Raw genomic sequence first — 13051 nt, 5'->3', positions numbered from 1 at the left:
CGGTCGTTCAGTGTGTGGCTAGGAGGCAATTTTGAAGACGCGTTCCTCATGTTCACTGTGAGCGCTTATCAGCTCCATATGACTGCCAGGCACTTCCTGTACACGTGGGGCATCAGGAAGAATTGGTGAGCGATGGCGCCTTAAGTGGCACGGCTTTCGACAATCTGTGCGGCTCTCGCATGCTCTTTAAGCGAGTAATCATGCCGCCCCGCGGGGGAGGATGGAGTGATCCGAGAGGGGAATTGTTAGTATTCGTGACAATGACCTGTCCCCTCTCCCCAATCTTTGATTGGGCGTGTTTTACGCTCCTCTGTCTCTTTTTCAATGTGTTTTCCTCTCCCATGTGTTTTATTGGATGTGTTTTCCTTTGCCCGGTCCTTGATTGGATGCGTGCTTGTGTTTTGACCTAATTGGTTGGTGTCCCCACTGAGGGCGGGGACTTAGGGATTAAAAGAAGACGTTTTGGTGGGACCGGGGGTTGATTTCGTCTGGTCACTCTGCGGATCAATCACTATGTACATAGTTATTCTCCTTGTTGTACCTTCCGTTCTGTCTTAACTATTTTATGTGTGATTAAACAGTTTACTTCCTGAAGTTCCACGAGTAATGTGACTGAGCAAGTTTAGAACCTCAAGACGTCGGCATCCAACAACTTCTACCTTTCCCCTTCGGGCTGACATCAAGGAAGAGAAAGGGGTAAAAGGAACTCAACTCTCATCATCAGGGCCAAAGGAGTATTTCCTCTAGGGCAGCGGTGTAGCGGCGGTGGAGATAGCCAAAGGCGTGCTTGCGGAGACGAAGTCACATCACGGGTTCACGGGGAAGGTGTGCTTTCGTTCGGTGCCTGTGCACTACGGCTTAGTAAAAACACTCCCATAAACTGTCATCGCAGTTTTGATTGTAAGTGAGCAAACTATAATTTACCAGTGAGAATGCGCGCCGCGAGTGTTTCTGCACAGTTGGAGCGCAGCGGCACGGTGGATCGAGCGCCGGTACCCGCGGCTCGGCACGCATCTCTTCCTGCAGTACGCCCGCTCGCGTAGCCCGCTCCAAATGCTGTTAGCCCTCCGCACCCAACAAGTAGATTGTTTTAATTATTTAAATCATGCGGGTCTGCCTCTCAGCTACAAAACCAAATATTTTATCGACGGTGGCGATGACCAAGACGACGGGCGGGTTTCGTGAGATGTACCCGTGAGAAACCGTAGACAAACCGGAAACGGCTTTGGTGGGCTCAGGTTGGCCAGTCGCGTGGGGGACTTCCGGGCGACGAGCGAAATTTTCTGTGGGTGCAGATCCGAGCGACACGGCAAGCGACACATGCATTTTGCTTCGCGCGACGGCGTCGCTCGTCGCTTGGCGCCGTCGCCTTCGCGTTCGCGTGCGCTTTCGCGTACATGGAGTCCAGGCTTAAACGTGAAACGAATGGCTTTTTTCTTTGAATCCTCGCATGGCACAGAAACGAACGCTCGTAGAGTACAATGGCTCGATCGGATCGATCCCGCAAATCGTTTTCAGATATATCGAGAGTAGCCATAAGTGGTGTGCGCTAGGTCGTAGGATGTGTACAGAGAGGCGCAAAGTCTTTCGAAGCAAAAAAATAGCCACTCTCTGGTGGTGTATTTTTGTTTCACTTGTTTAGAGCCCTTTTATCTAAGGCAAACAAGTGGGTTTTGCTGATGTAATATAAAACACGAAAACTTGACAAAACGTATCTTTATTTGTTAGCAGAATTTGCAGTATATTTACTGTTTGTCCAATCATCAAGCTCCCGCCACTGTATGGTGACACCGTCAGCGCCATGAATTTGTTTTTGCAAGCTAATTAAAATATTAAAAACTCGAGTATACGCGGTCCAACCGATGCTAATAGCATCGCTATAACTAATTCTCTGCAGCCAACAGACAATACAATGCACTGATTATGTGTTTCAGGGAACCTTTAACTACTACGATTTTCATCAATTTCGGAGGTGTTCGACGTAGCATTTGTAAAAGCGCATTTATTTTTTAAAGCTGAAGATGAGTAAGATACTCTACTAATACCCACAGAGGGTCGTATTCGTTATTAGGGAATTTAAATTTGCATTCTCTCAATTTTCTCTCAGATGCCGGGAGCGCGATTCTCAGCGTCGCGCTTTTGAGTCGTATATTCATCGCGAGACCAAAGAAAAAGACTCATAACGGCTTTATTTATCTGAAGAAAAGCTGATTAGTCTTCAAAGAAAACTTGTTTCAATAGGTGTGAACATATAGGTATTTTATTCTCCCCGGTTCGGCAGTCTCGACAAGAATGCCAGAAATGTACTTTTAAGTGCGGTGGAATAACACTACTGTTTGTGAAGACTGGATATGTTTTTTATTAAGAAAACTATCCTGCAGGCTGAACAACTTGCGTTTTTGCCTTGACTCTGCGATATTTTCCTGGTCGCTCAGAAAAACCATGAAGTGGTTCGGTAGCTATTATAAAGAGGAGCTTCTCGTGTTTTGTGCTATTTGACCACACGATTAGCTATGAATTGTGCTCGCAATGTTTACAGCCGAGTGAATCAAAGATAGACAAAGTTGTAGCGAAATCATGCTCAGTCGAGTCCAGCGGTTTTTTACGACTTCCCATTTACCTCTCGAAGTATGGATAGATGAAGCCTCTTCAGGGCAGTAATAGTACACTCTGCATAAATTTGCACCCTTAAAGTTGCGTTATCGTGTATAAGTCGCACCCTTGCCGCCCCAAAATGGGTGCATACTATGACTGTCGCAATAATATGGTGGGTGTTATACAGTTACACCCTTCTGCCAGCTAATTCGCAACTTCACAAAAGATGATTATATTGCAGTTCCACAGGCAATGACAGCCTTATGAGAGGGTGATAATTTTTTTGTTGCATGAACTCGTTTGTTGCATGGAAGCTGAAGAATCTGTACAAAATGGCGCCGACGACAGGTCTCATTATGGCGTAAAGTTTCGGTATAATCAGCACCTGTTTGATGTGCTACTGCACTTCCTATGCACGGAAAGTATTCATGCTCATTTATTTTGCGGAATATATTTAAAAAAATAAAAGCTTCTCCAAGAGGGTCATGCTTCCGCAAAGGCGCTCGCACAGGCGCACGATGCCGCATTCTAGAGGAACACAACCAGACTGAAAAGTCATTGGAATCACTCGTACCATGCACTGAAGTAGTGGAATTCAACACTCAGGCAAATCGCGGCTTCGCGCTGAGTGCCGAACAATGACGCGTGTATAGTCTACATATTTCAGTCTCCATTTTAGCGACCGCCTTTAGGAGTCCCTGAAGCCGATAGTTTTATTACGCAGATTTTTGTTCATTTTCGAATTGAAGTGGAGAAAATCGTCGTCGCAGCAGCACGCGTTAAAACTGCTGCTGGTGTTTCTTTCGCATCATCTTTCGGAACATCTTTCGGATCAGCAGTGGAGCACCATCATCACTGAGTCACCGTGCCTGCTTCGTCGTTTGAGTAAATACGGATTAAAAATTCTAAATGGTTTTCATGAAACATTGTAATAAAGACCTTTTTTCTTGGAGCACTCGCGCTCTGCACTCGATGCCTACTGCTAAATCTGAGCTCTGTATGGTATTCCTTTTACATTGGTAGAGAAGACTGCGAAGAATTGTGCCGCATGTCAGCATTCACTCACAGCGAGCTGTGGAGAAGGCAACCCCATAAAATGCACATTAGAAGGTCCTAAGATAGGGATTCCAACGTGAAATTATTGTAACATTTAGACTTATATTCCTTATGAAAAAAGCAAATTCAAGACCAATCTTCGTAAAACCTGGTACATCGACAATCATACGGGCACAAGCCGTGCAAAGCCTAGCAGGCTGACCGCGAACCAGTTGACCACAGTTTTGTGCCCATAGGTTGAAGCATAAAAAAGGGAACAGCATTGCCATAGATAAGCGCACGCTCTTAGATGCAAGCTGGTTGCAACCTTACAAAAATGGGTCTAGAATTTTTTTTGAAAATATATGGGGAGCCTAATGAGTATAACGGATCTCTATATAAACTCCTTGCCGATCGAACAAGCTAATAAAAAGTCTGTTCTTTAACGACACCTAATTATAAAATTTACCACTGCTTCCAGTCAAAATGAACTCTAAAGAATTTGCTCGGTAAAGGTTAACAATGAGTGAAATTTTCTAGAGCATGCATCGTGGATTCAAGGAATTTGTGTTAAATCACATACATCGCTTAAGAGCTACCTTTCAAGCAAAAGAAATGGTTTCTTTGGATAACGCACACTAATCCTTTTCGCCTCTCAGTCGTGTCCCACAAGGAGTGCACTGGGGCCCGTGTTGTTTAATGCGTACATTAATGACATAATAAGCATAGATACTTCCGTTTACTTTGTATGGCACAATGATGAAAGCATGCTACTTATTTCAAGATGTAAAGTTAATGAGGTACTAGTGAAGTGCAATGAACGGCTTATTAAGCCGTGAGCGCGGTGAAAGGTGAATTAATTGCAGATAAATCCAACAGGGACAAAGGCCGCCGTATCTTCTGCAAGATAGAAACCGTTAACTCCGAAATGCATGCTCCACTTTGAAGATCTACAAATAGAATTTCTTCAAACGCACAGAAGTCTTGGAGTATATTCTCTGGTTTTTTTAGATTTGGATGCCTATGTTTACCCATTTTTTTTATATAACATTCGCCCATCCACGGGGTCATGGAGCGATTCCGTGCTATTATACCTCTTAGATGTAAATTGGAAGTTTGTTAGGTATTATTCTTTTCCAATCTTCATGATTTCAAAGTAGTATGGGCCACAGTGATGAAAAACCATGGATATGTTCCTGTTGCAAAAAAGAATTTCTTTCGAATAATGGAGAACAACAAAAATATAACTACCTCAAAAAAGTATCTGAAGTGTATAAAACTGTACGGGCTGATCACGTGTACGATTTTTAGTTGTTGCAAAAAATTGACTTTTGTACGAGCTCTCCGGCTACCAGCTTTTATTCTGCGCTTGCATATTCAGATACGCGTCGTACCAATATGCACACAACAAGTACTGGTATAAAAGATTTACCAAGCTTTCCATTAATTACCAACTGCAAATATTATCTTTTAGCCTGCACCACGTGTGGTTTGCTTCCGCCAGTATTCATTCAATTTTCTACTGCCGAGGCTAATCCTTTTGAGACATGGCCAATCGATAACGTTGCTTACACACCATCGTAATCTCTTTAAAACTTCTTGAGGCATGGCGCAGCTCCTGCAGCATGTGAATTGGGCTATCATTCTAGGGCATTTTCTGCACTGTCTTCAACCAGTTGAAGCCAAAGTAGATTTTAATAAGAACGTTTAGCTTGCTCTTCTTCACGCGAAGCCAGTGTCCATCAGAACACAATGCCAATAGCCTTCAGCAAACGAAAATGGGTGATTGGAATTATATATCTAGCGACGAATGTAAATGCAGAAACTAGCCGAAATCCCAGCTTAGTAAATAAAGGAAAAAACTAGCTCGGACATAATAATATTTTTCCACCTCTTTTCAGTTGCACAGATAGATGAATTACATTTTGTAGATATTTCTTTCGAGCTGAGACGGATAATTTTGTGCAAAAATAAAAGCACGTAAAGAAACTCGTACTAATTATTTGCATTTAAATGCAATGAAACATAGCGATTCTAAATAGATAATTATTTGTCTACGCACGCGACGGTAGGTTCAAAAATAATAAACGACGCTCATATGCAATTACTTGCGTCTTTGAAAAGAAAAGCGCCGCCGCTTTCTACTCCTTCTGTCCAGTCCATGTAGTGCGCGTTACCTTGGTATTTATAAGCTGCCAACATTGCATATTAGAAACCCTTTTCACAGCCCCAGATGGTCGTTCAAAGATGAATCCTCAGTCTTATCACAGAATACCACTAATTAAAAGCAAGGCATTATATCTTTTTGTTGAGTAAGAGTGTCTTCTTAGCTACTTCTAGGCTACGGCGTTATCATTATTTTCTATGACGCCAGTACCAATGCATCCTTCAGAATAGATCTCTCTCACCTGTGGCATACCCTATGATATTGGTGCAATGCACAGCGAAGTCCTCCAAGCGGGAAGTCGATTTTGTAATGAGGGAATATTTACACATTAGAAGCTTTAACTACTGGGCGAATTGGTTATTCAAGTCGTAGAAGAAAGCTGCCGAAAACTCAGAGAGAGGACCAGAATAAGGCACTCATACACTGTCAGCTACTGCAGCGATGGCGCACAGGTAGATCATCCGCCTCGCCTGCAAGAGGACTGGGGTTCGAATCCCAGGGCCGCGCAATTCTCCACTGGCTTTGGAATAAAACGCGTGTCGATGAAATTGCATAAGCAGGCCTCGGGTGCGGCCTGATCTCGGTGACTAGAACCGACAACGCACTCCCTCACCAGAACAGGATTTGGCCATACTGGTCTAGCCAATTAACCCTCGGCCTTCAGCTCCCAGCGGCTGTGTAGCAACTGGCCAAGGCGGCGGTCAGACCTGTGACGCAGCGGAAAGTGCTATGAGCTTAAGAAGTTTGAAGCATACGGTGGGCGCAGCTGGCAAAGGACAGGGTCAACTGGAGAGACGTGGGAGAGGCCTTTGCCCTGCAGTGGGCGTAGTCAGGCCTGACCTGACCTGACACTGTCGCCGGACTTACAAGTGATTTCTTTTTGGTTCATCCACATACTAAACGCCATTTTCCTCACCAAGCTGACATGCAGATGAAAATCTTTAAATCCAATCGTCGTTCCATTCCCCGCAAAAAGCGCGACTCCTCCTCTGTGGTACGGACAGATGAGCCGCTTATGCAGGAGAGCTATTCTTTTTGATTAGAAATGCTTCATGAAGTTTTCGCTCGTGTCTGGACTTCCACTGGCACTGGCAACAATGTTCGTGCGCTGAGAGTGAGGCGATCATTTGCAACAGTCCTTCCTATGCAAAGCCAGGTACTCCCCTGTGTTCTTTGCCCCTGGGTGCTGTCTCGGTTTTCGCAGTTTTCTAGAACATAATTACGCGCTGCTTTCAACAAAGAGAAATGTTACATGAGCTACTAAGTTTCTGTGAAAACTGTATATCCTTTTTCTTGCAGCTGCATGGATAAACTTGCGTGAATGCTAAGGATAATTATTTTGCCAATAACTGTATTGTAAACTTTTACTTCCAGAACCGATCTCCAGTTGCCGACAGTTGACGTTGTTTGTAATGCTTAGACAGAGTGGAGCAGAGAACCGTGGGATTAAATCGACGACTTACAAGCATGCACTGCGTCACCGCTGGGCATCGCGAATAGTTTGATTCGCTTTTCTTCACGATTACTTTTTACAGACGAGCACTTTAAGGACGGTTTTGCTTTGGAACCCAGGAGTCCGTATGAACAAGGCACTACTGTAGTTACGCTGTATGAGTTAATGTATCAGCAAGGGTCATTTTTAAAGTGGTCTCGGTACGGTGGGCCTGATGGCGCACACGATGTGATTAGTACAGTTATTGGGTTAATAACGCGAATTTTGAACATTGAGGAGATAAAATGTGTGCTACTTAGTGCTGAAATTATAACGTAAAGGCGTTCAGTTGTCGGGACGCCTTCTGAAAACGAAGGAAAGCTTCAGTTATCATAAGTCTGGTAACTGGTGTTAAACTGCGGTAAATCGCGGTTTCGGCTAACCTTTAAACCTGTATTTGAGGGTCTTCCTCCGAATTTTGTGGTATTCGCTGTTTGCGTCGCAATTCGTATTCACTAGAAACTCTGCGCTTCGCCTGCTTCCTCCAGAATATTTAACTAGTGAGCTTAACGGCTCCTGGGCACAGAGGCCGCTAGAAATGGACATGTATTCGATGTGCACCTGCTATTCAGTACAACGAAGAATGGTACCAACGCGAAAAAACTGGAGACGGGGGAAGGGCAGAGATGCCCATGTCTACTCTTTATTCGCTACATGTGTCGTTGTGGTGGCACCATGTTTCACACTGTCAAAATAGTCAATAAATTTATTCACCTTTGACCTGAACCTGAACACGACCTTTTGAACGTTTTTGTAGCTCAGACCGGACATCATTTGCTCTATTGCATGAATATCATGCACAAGCGATCTGACAACGATGCGACATTGTCGCATCGTTTTAAGAGGGTAGGGGCCAAGTATGGCGTTAAGGTCATTTTTTCTGTTCCTAATAAGCTGGGTAAGTTAGGGCAGCAGTTCTATGGAAGCAGGAAGGCTTTAAACGGAATACTGCCTGCTAGGTAAATCATGTCAATAAGTTCATCAGTTGCAAGAAGTGCGTAGTTTACCAAATTTCTTTATCATGTGGCCTTACTTACATAGGCCAGACAGGCCGTTGCATTAATATTAGACTCATGGAGCATGCCAATTCATTGGATAAAAAGACACGAACCTGGCAAAGCATTGCAGTGTGCGTAAATGCGTTCCTTTCTTTGACGACGCAGAACTGTTATTTTTTCATAGTGACAAGACTACCTGAGAAGTCGCCGAAGCATTCCATATCATCAGGAAATCTAATAGTTTATTTAGCAAAACTTCTTCAACTTTGTCAGCGAAAGAAATGACATTGCTGCACAAAGGATAAATTGGAAGGCAGATGCATCACGTGTGCATGTTGACATTTTGGATTTTTTTATCTCCTCATCGATGTATGACCGTGCGCATGTGTGCCCTGTTTTGTATGTATAAACTGTATTCTTACTTCAAATAAATCAGGTATAAGTTCAGCGCCATGTTTGTCTCCTCCTCTTACTGGTCCTGTTGTCTAGCGCTCTTTGAATTTTTTCGTTACCATGAAACACCAAATCGCCCAATCTGCCGTCCTTCTAAATGAGCTTTTGTTTCCTGCTAATTGTTTTTTTTAATCCTGACAGTAGCGCTTCAAAAACCCTCAATACATACGATTATGCACTTTGTTCCGACAGGCAGGCGACCTCAGAAAAGCAGAAAAAAATGGCTACCTTGTTGCTAACAACGAATAGTGTAGAGGGCTGGTGTCATTTTGTTTCATGCTCAAAATAACGAACCTTCTATATAAGCACTGCGAAATGAAGCGGCGCACTCGATCGATGCTCTCTGCTGTCGAATCGAGGCGTACGCTTTAGTTGTTTCAGTATGACATCCTTGGAGAACAAGTAATTCGCGTACTGTCGGGAACGAATGTTTTCGGCTTGCGAGAAAAGAATGTTCTCCACGGCCATGGCATGTTAGCCGCTGAGAACCCTAGAAAGGTACGAGCCTCGCAGGCTTCATTCCTTGGCAAATCACCCGTTTACATCTCTGCGAGGAAACTGAACATTAAGCACTGCCAGGCTAGTCCTACTGCTCGCTCATAATTTCGGCCCTCACGCCGTGCTTACACTTGAATTTTTTTTTGGATGTGAAGGGAACGCTGTGTTCCGTGTGAGCATTGCCGAACCACAGCCTGCGGCTGTGGTATCGAGCGCCCGACGCGCTCGCGTAAATAGCTCGGGAGTGGACACACATTTGAAACGCTTTACTGAGTGTTCTATATGAGGAATCTTTTAAGTTTATTTTTGTTTCTACTAATTATTTGTACGCATTCTCGGAATATAACTGCCATGGCTATGCCAGCAAAAGCGGGAGGTTTTCGTTTCAGAAAGAAGATGCACCTGTAAAGCGGGTACTAAAATTTACTGCAAGCACGCAGCTGCGTTGTACTTTCATGTAAATGACAACGAGATAAATGCATGCACCAGCCAGCCTCTGAAAAGGTGCAAGGTGCCTGTAAAAGGATGTTCTCACATCCAGGCACGCTTAACAGGTACATCGCGTCTGTTAGGGGTGTTTGTCGCCAGGGAAGAAACGCGGCTCTGCAGTCGTGAGGCCAAACTTGAGCATAGATTCTTTGTATGGAAGGACTATGGCCAATATGGACGGAGCCGCCCTTGTGGTAAAGAGGTCATCGGCCGGAGAACGAGTATGGCCATTCAATGAACCAACTGAGCAGCGCGGGAAAATAGCGCATTACAATAATACAAAAGGCGTTTTGTGAAAATACCAGCCGTTAAATTCGTTCCCTACACATATTACTTTCAATAAGGTGAGTGTAAAACGAAAGTATTTAATCAGTTTAGTTGCAGCTGTGGAATTTTCACCAAGTACAAGAAGAGGCCAGAGACAAAAGCTGAAAAAACTGCCCGATTCTGACCTACGGTTCTGTTAACTTGTCTACTGTGACACGAAGGTATAAGAAAGCACAAAACGAAGTTCGAAAAGCACACTGTTAGAAGCTCCATTTGCGGTTATATTTTTGTTTCTTTATGTTCGTTAAACTTGGCCTCAAAAAAATTCTGTCTCGCTGTTGCATAATGGAAATGCATGAAATTATCTCGCACCCAGAATTCTTATCTCTGAGCGTGCGGATTTTCTCGAAGAAAGTTGCACGGCGACAATTTTACAAATGACTTCGAGTGTTGTCACTGCCTCTTCTGACTGTCGTGCGGTTCATTTCACTTGCGAAGCGTATACGATTGTTCGGTTTTTCTTAGTAACAGAAGCTACTCGAAAACCTCGACAAACACTGGCTTTTGCATGGAGAGGCGAACATACGCCCACTATAAATGCTCTTTGCAGATTTGCAGAGCTCAGAAAAAAACATGTTAGAAATAAAAAGTTTCACGGCAGCTTCGCGAAGAACTTATTTTTCTCCAGTCGAAGACACCCATTTACCTTTGTTATGTCTTTTGTTGCATGGACGTTTTTTTTCTTGAAGGCAACCGGAAGGGCGAGCTTAAAAAAAAGCAAAAGGAAAACATTTGCGCATGCAGCAAGTGACACGTAAATTGCTGAAAAAGGGATTTATTCTATGTTTATGTAGACTGTCGACGCGTTGCCGCCTAAAAAGTTGCTCCTCGCTGGTGCAGCTGCGTTTCGTCGGCTCACCTGCACGGCCGTCCGCTTTCCCCAGTTGAACGAGCGTAGCAGCTGGGCCGACAGAAAGGCCTCGGCAGCCCAGCCAGGGCTGCTGGGCGGGAACGGGATGTTTAACTCTACGTGCTATGCGTGCAGCTGGCGATTTTGGAGATAGTGCCCGGAAACTGCACCTGCTGAGGTGGTATCGACCGAAGAAATTATAGGATGTACTATACATGGCAAAATTACGTTTGAAGATTAGTTAAATTACTGTACTAATTACTTGCCTGGAAATCTCACAGAAGTAATCAAATTGTATTACAAATTACTGCTGTAAAATTCAGAGCCATTGTATTACAATTACCTGCCGAGAGTTTCAAGTTTTTAAGTTTATTGAAAACGCACACAGTAATAATAATACAATAAAATCAGTACAGTAATGAAAACAAATTCTTAGTTTCGACGCAAAAGGTAGAGAATTGGAAATACAACTTGTTCCTACGAAATTTACCGATTTATTTGTTCGCGTCGCCACTGAGATTTAAAGCGGGCGTCAGGAATTTTTCCTCTCTTAGAAGAAAGGGAGCCCTAGTCCAGTGAACAGCCGCTTTGCTGACGTAGATGAGGTCAATTCACTCGCGAAAACTGTATAATTTCTCGCCGTATTCTTCAATCAGAAGTGCCCCATTCAATGTGTATTATGGTCCCAACCTTCTGATTTTGAAGAATTATTCACTCTCATAGACCCATATTCACTCTCATAGACCCGGAAATGCACCGGGGAGCAGACGAACTGCCGATTCTGCTGTTCAATTTACTCGTTCTGAAGGCACGTTGATGGAAATAAATTGCATGTCGCGGTGACACTGTCGCCTATGCGTCTCGAGTAAAAAATAGGGCTTCAAATGTGCCCACAGGAGCAAGATTTCGAGAGAACTCACAACCATATTTGTTAGGCGTCAGTTGAGACTCCTTCTCAGTGCGGCGACCTGACAATATACTGCGTGAAAAAGTCTACAGGAATGCTCAAGGACTCGCAGTGCGTCCGCGCGTAAGTACAATGCGGCATGATATGGTCATGGAACTATCTTGGTGGCCATGCGCCACGTTTGTGTGTGAGGCGCTACTCAGTACTGTAAGATGCGTAGCAGTCATAGAGCTGCTGCGCAGGTTCTTCGTCAAATCTGCGTTGATGCCCGCGCCCACATCGCCTCTCGTCCGCGTGCGCCGCTGCGCAGAATTGCTGGCTATGGTTGGTCGCGCGTTTTAAAGGCGAAAGCCTTATATGGCCCATTAGGAACGAAACCCGGCGTCGTTGTCGGCATCCTGGAAAAGGGGTCCACAAAAGCCCCAATGACGTCATCAGCAAAGAAAAGAATTCTACCAATGGCGCAGAGGATTGAACAAAGGACCTGCGGGTTGAGAGACGAGCACGCAACGCATGGGTCACAAAACCGCGATGCTTCTTCGCGAAGAAAGGTGAATTTAGTGCATGCGTTTCCTACGCTAATCAGTAGGTGTCATTAAAACGAAGGAAAAATTTATTGTTACTTTGTAGACACACAGCTCTGCAAACGCGAGGCCAAAGCATGGCAGATACTATGAGGAATACGGACTCATTACTAATCAGATGTGATTTCTCTAGTAATTACATTTGCTGCGAAATTATTGCTGCAAAGAAACTCACTACATTACTTAATTACCAGCCAGGAAAGTAATGAATTGCATTAAAAATTACTGAGAAAAGTAATTTAACAACTGTAATTCCATTGTCATTATGTGTGGGATGCACTGCCTTTTAAGGCATCTGCGCCTTTGTCTGCGTTGGTGCAACTTCTCTTCTGCTTTTCACCACGATATTTTTGTGAAACACATTTTGCGGCTTAATTCTGTGCGCCAATTTGTTTGGCCAAAGAGGGTGCACGTAGGAGCCGGAGGCATGGGAACGTAGTAGCAGCACACGCCCCCTGGTAAGAGCGCCCTCTTTAGATCCGTGGTCGAGGGTACTCCTAAGGTCGGGCCCACGGATATTTTGTGCACCAATGTGCACGCACCAGGGCACGGAATTGGATGCCGACGTTGGTTAGGTGGCGATGCATGCAAACCTGCCTTCAGTTTTTTTGCCGCCAGACAGACTGGCGTCTAAGTGGGTTTGCCATGTGTTCTAT

Source organism: Amblyomma americanum, chromosome 2, assembly GCF_052857255.1.
Source record: "Amblyomma americanum isolate KBUSLIRL-KWMA chromosome 2, ASM5285725v1, whole genome shotgun sequence".
NCBI classification, from domain to species: domain Eukaryota; kingdom Metazoa; phylum Arthropoda; class Arachnida; order Ixodida; family Ixodidae; genus Amblyomma; species Amblyomma americanum.
This window is presented reverse-complemented; position numbering follows the sequence as displayed.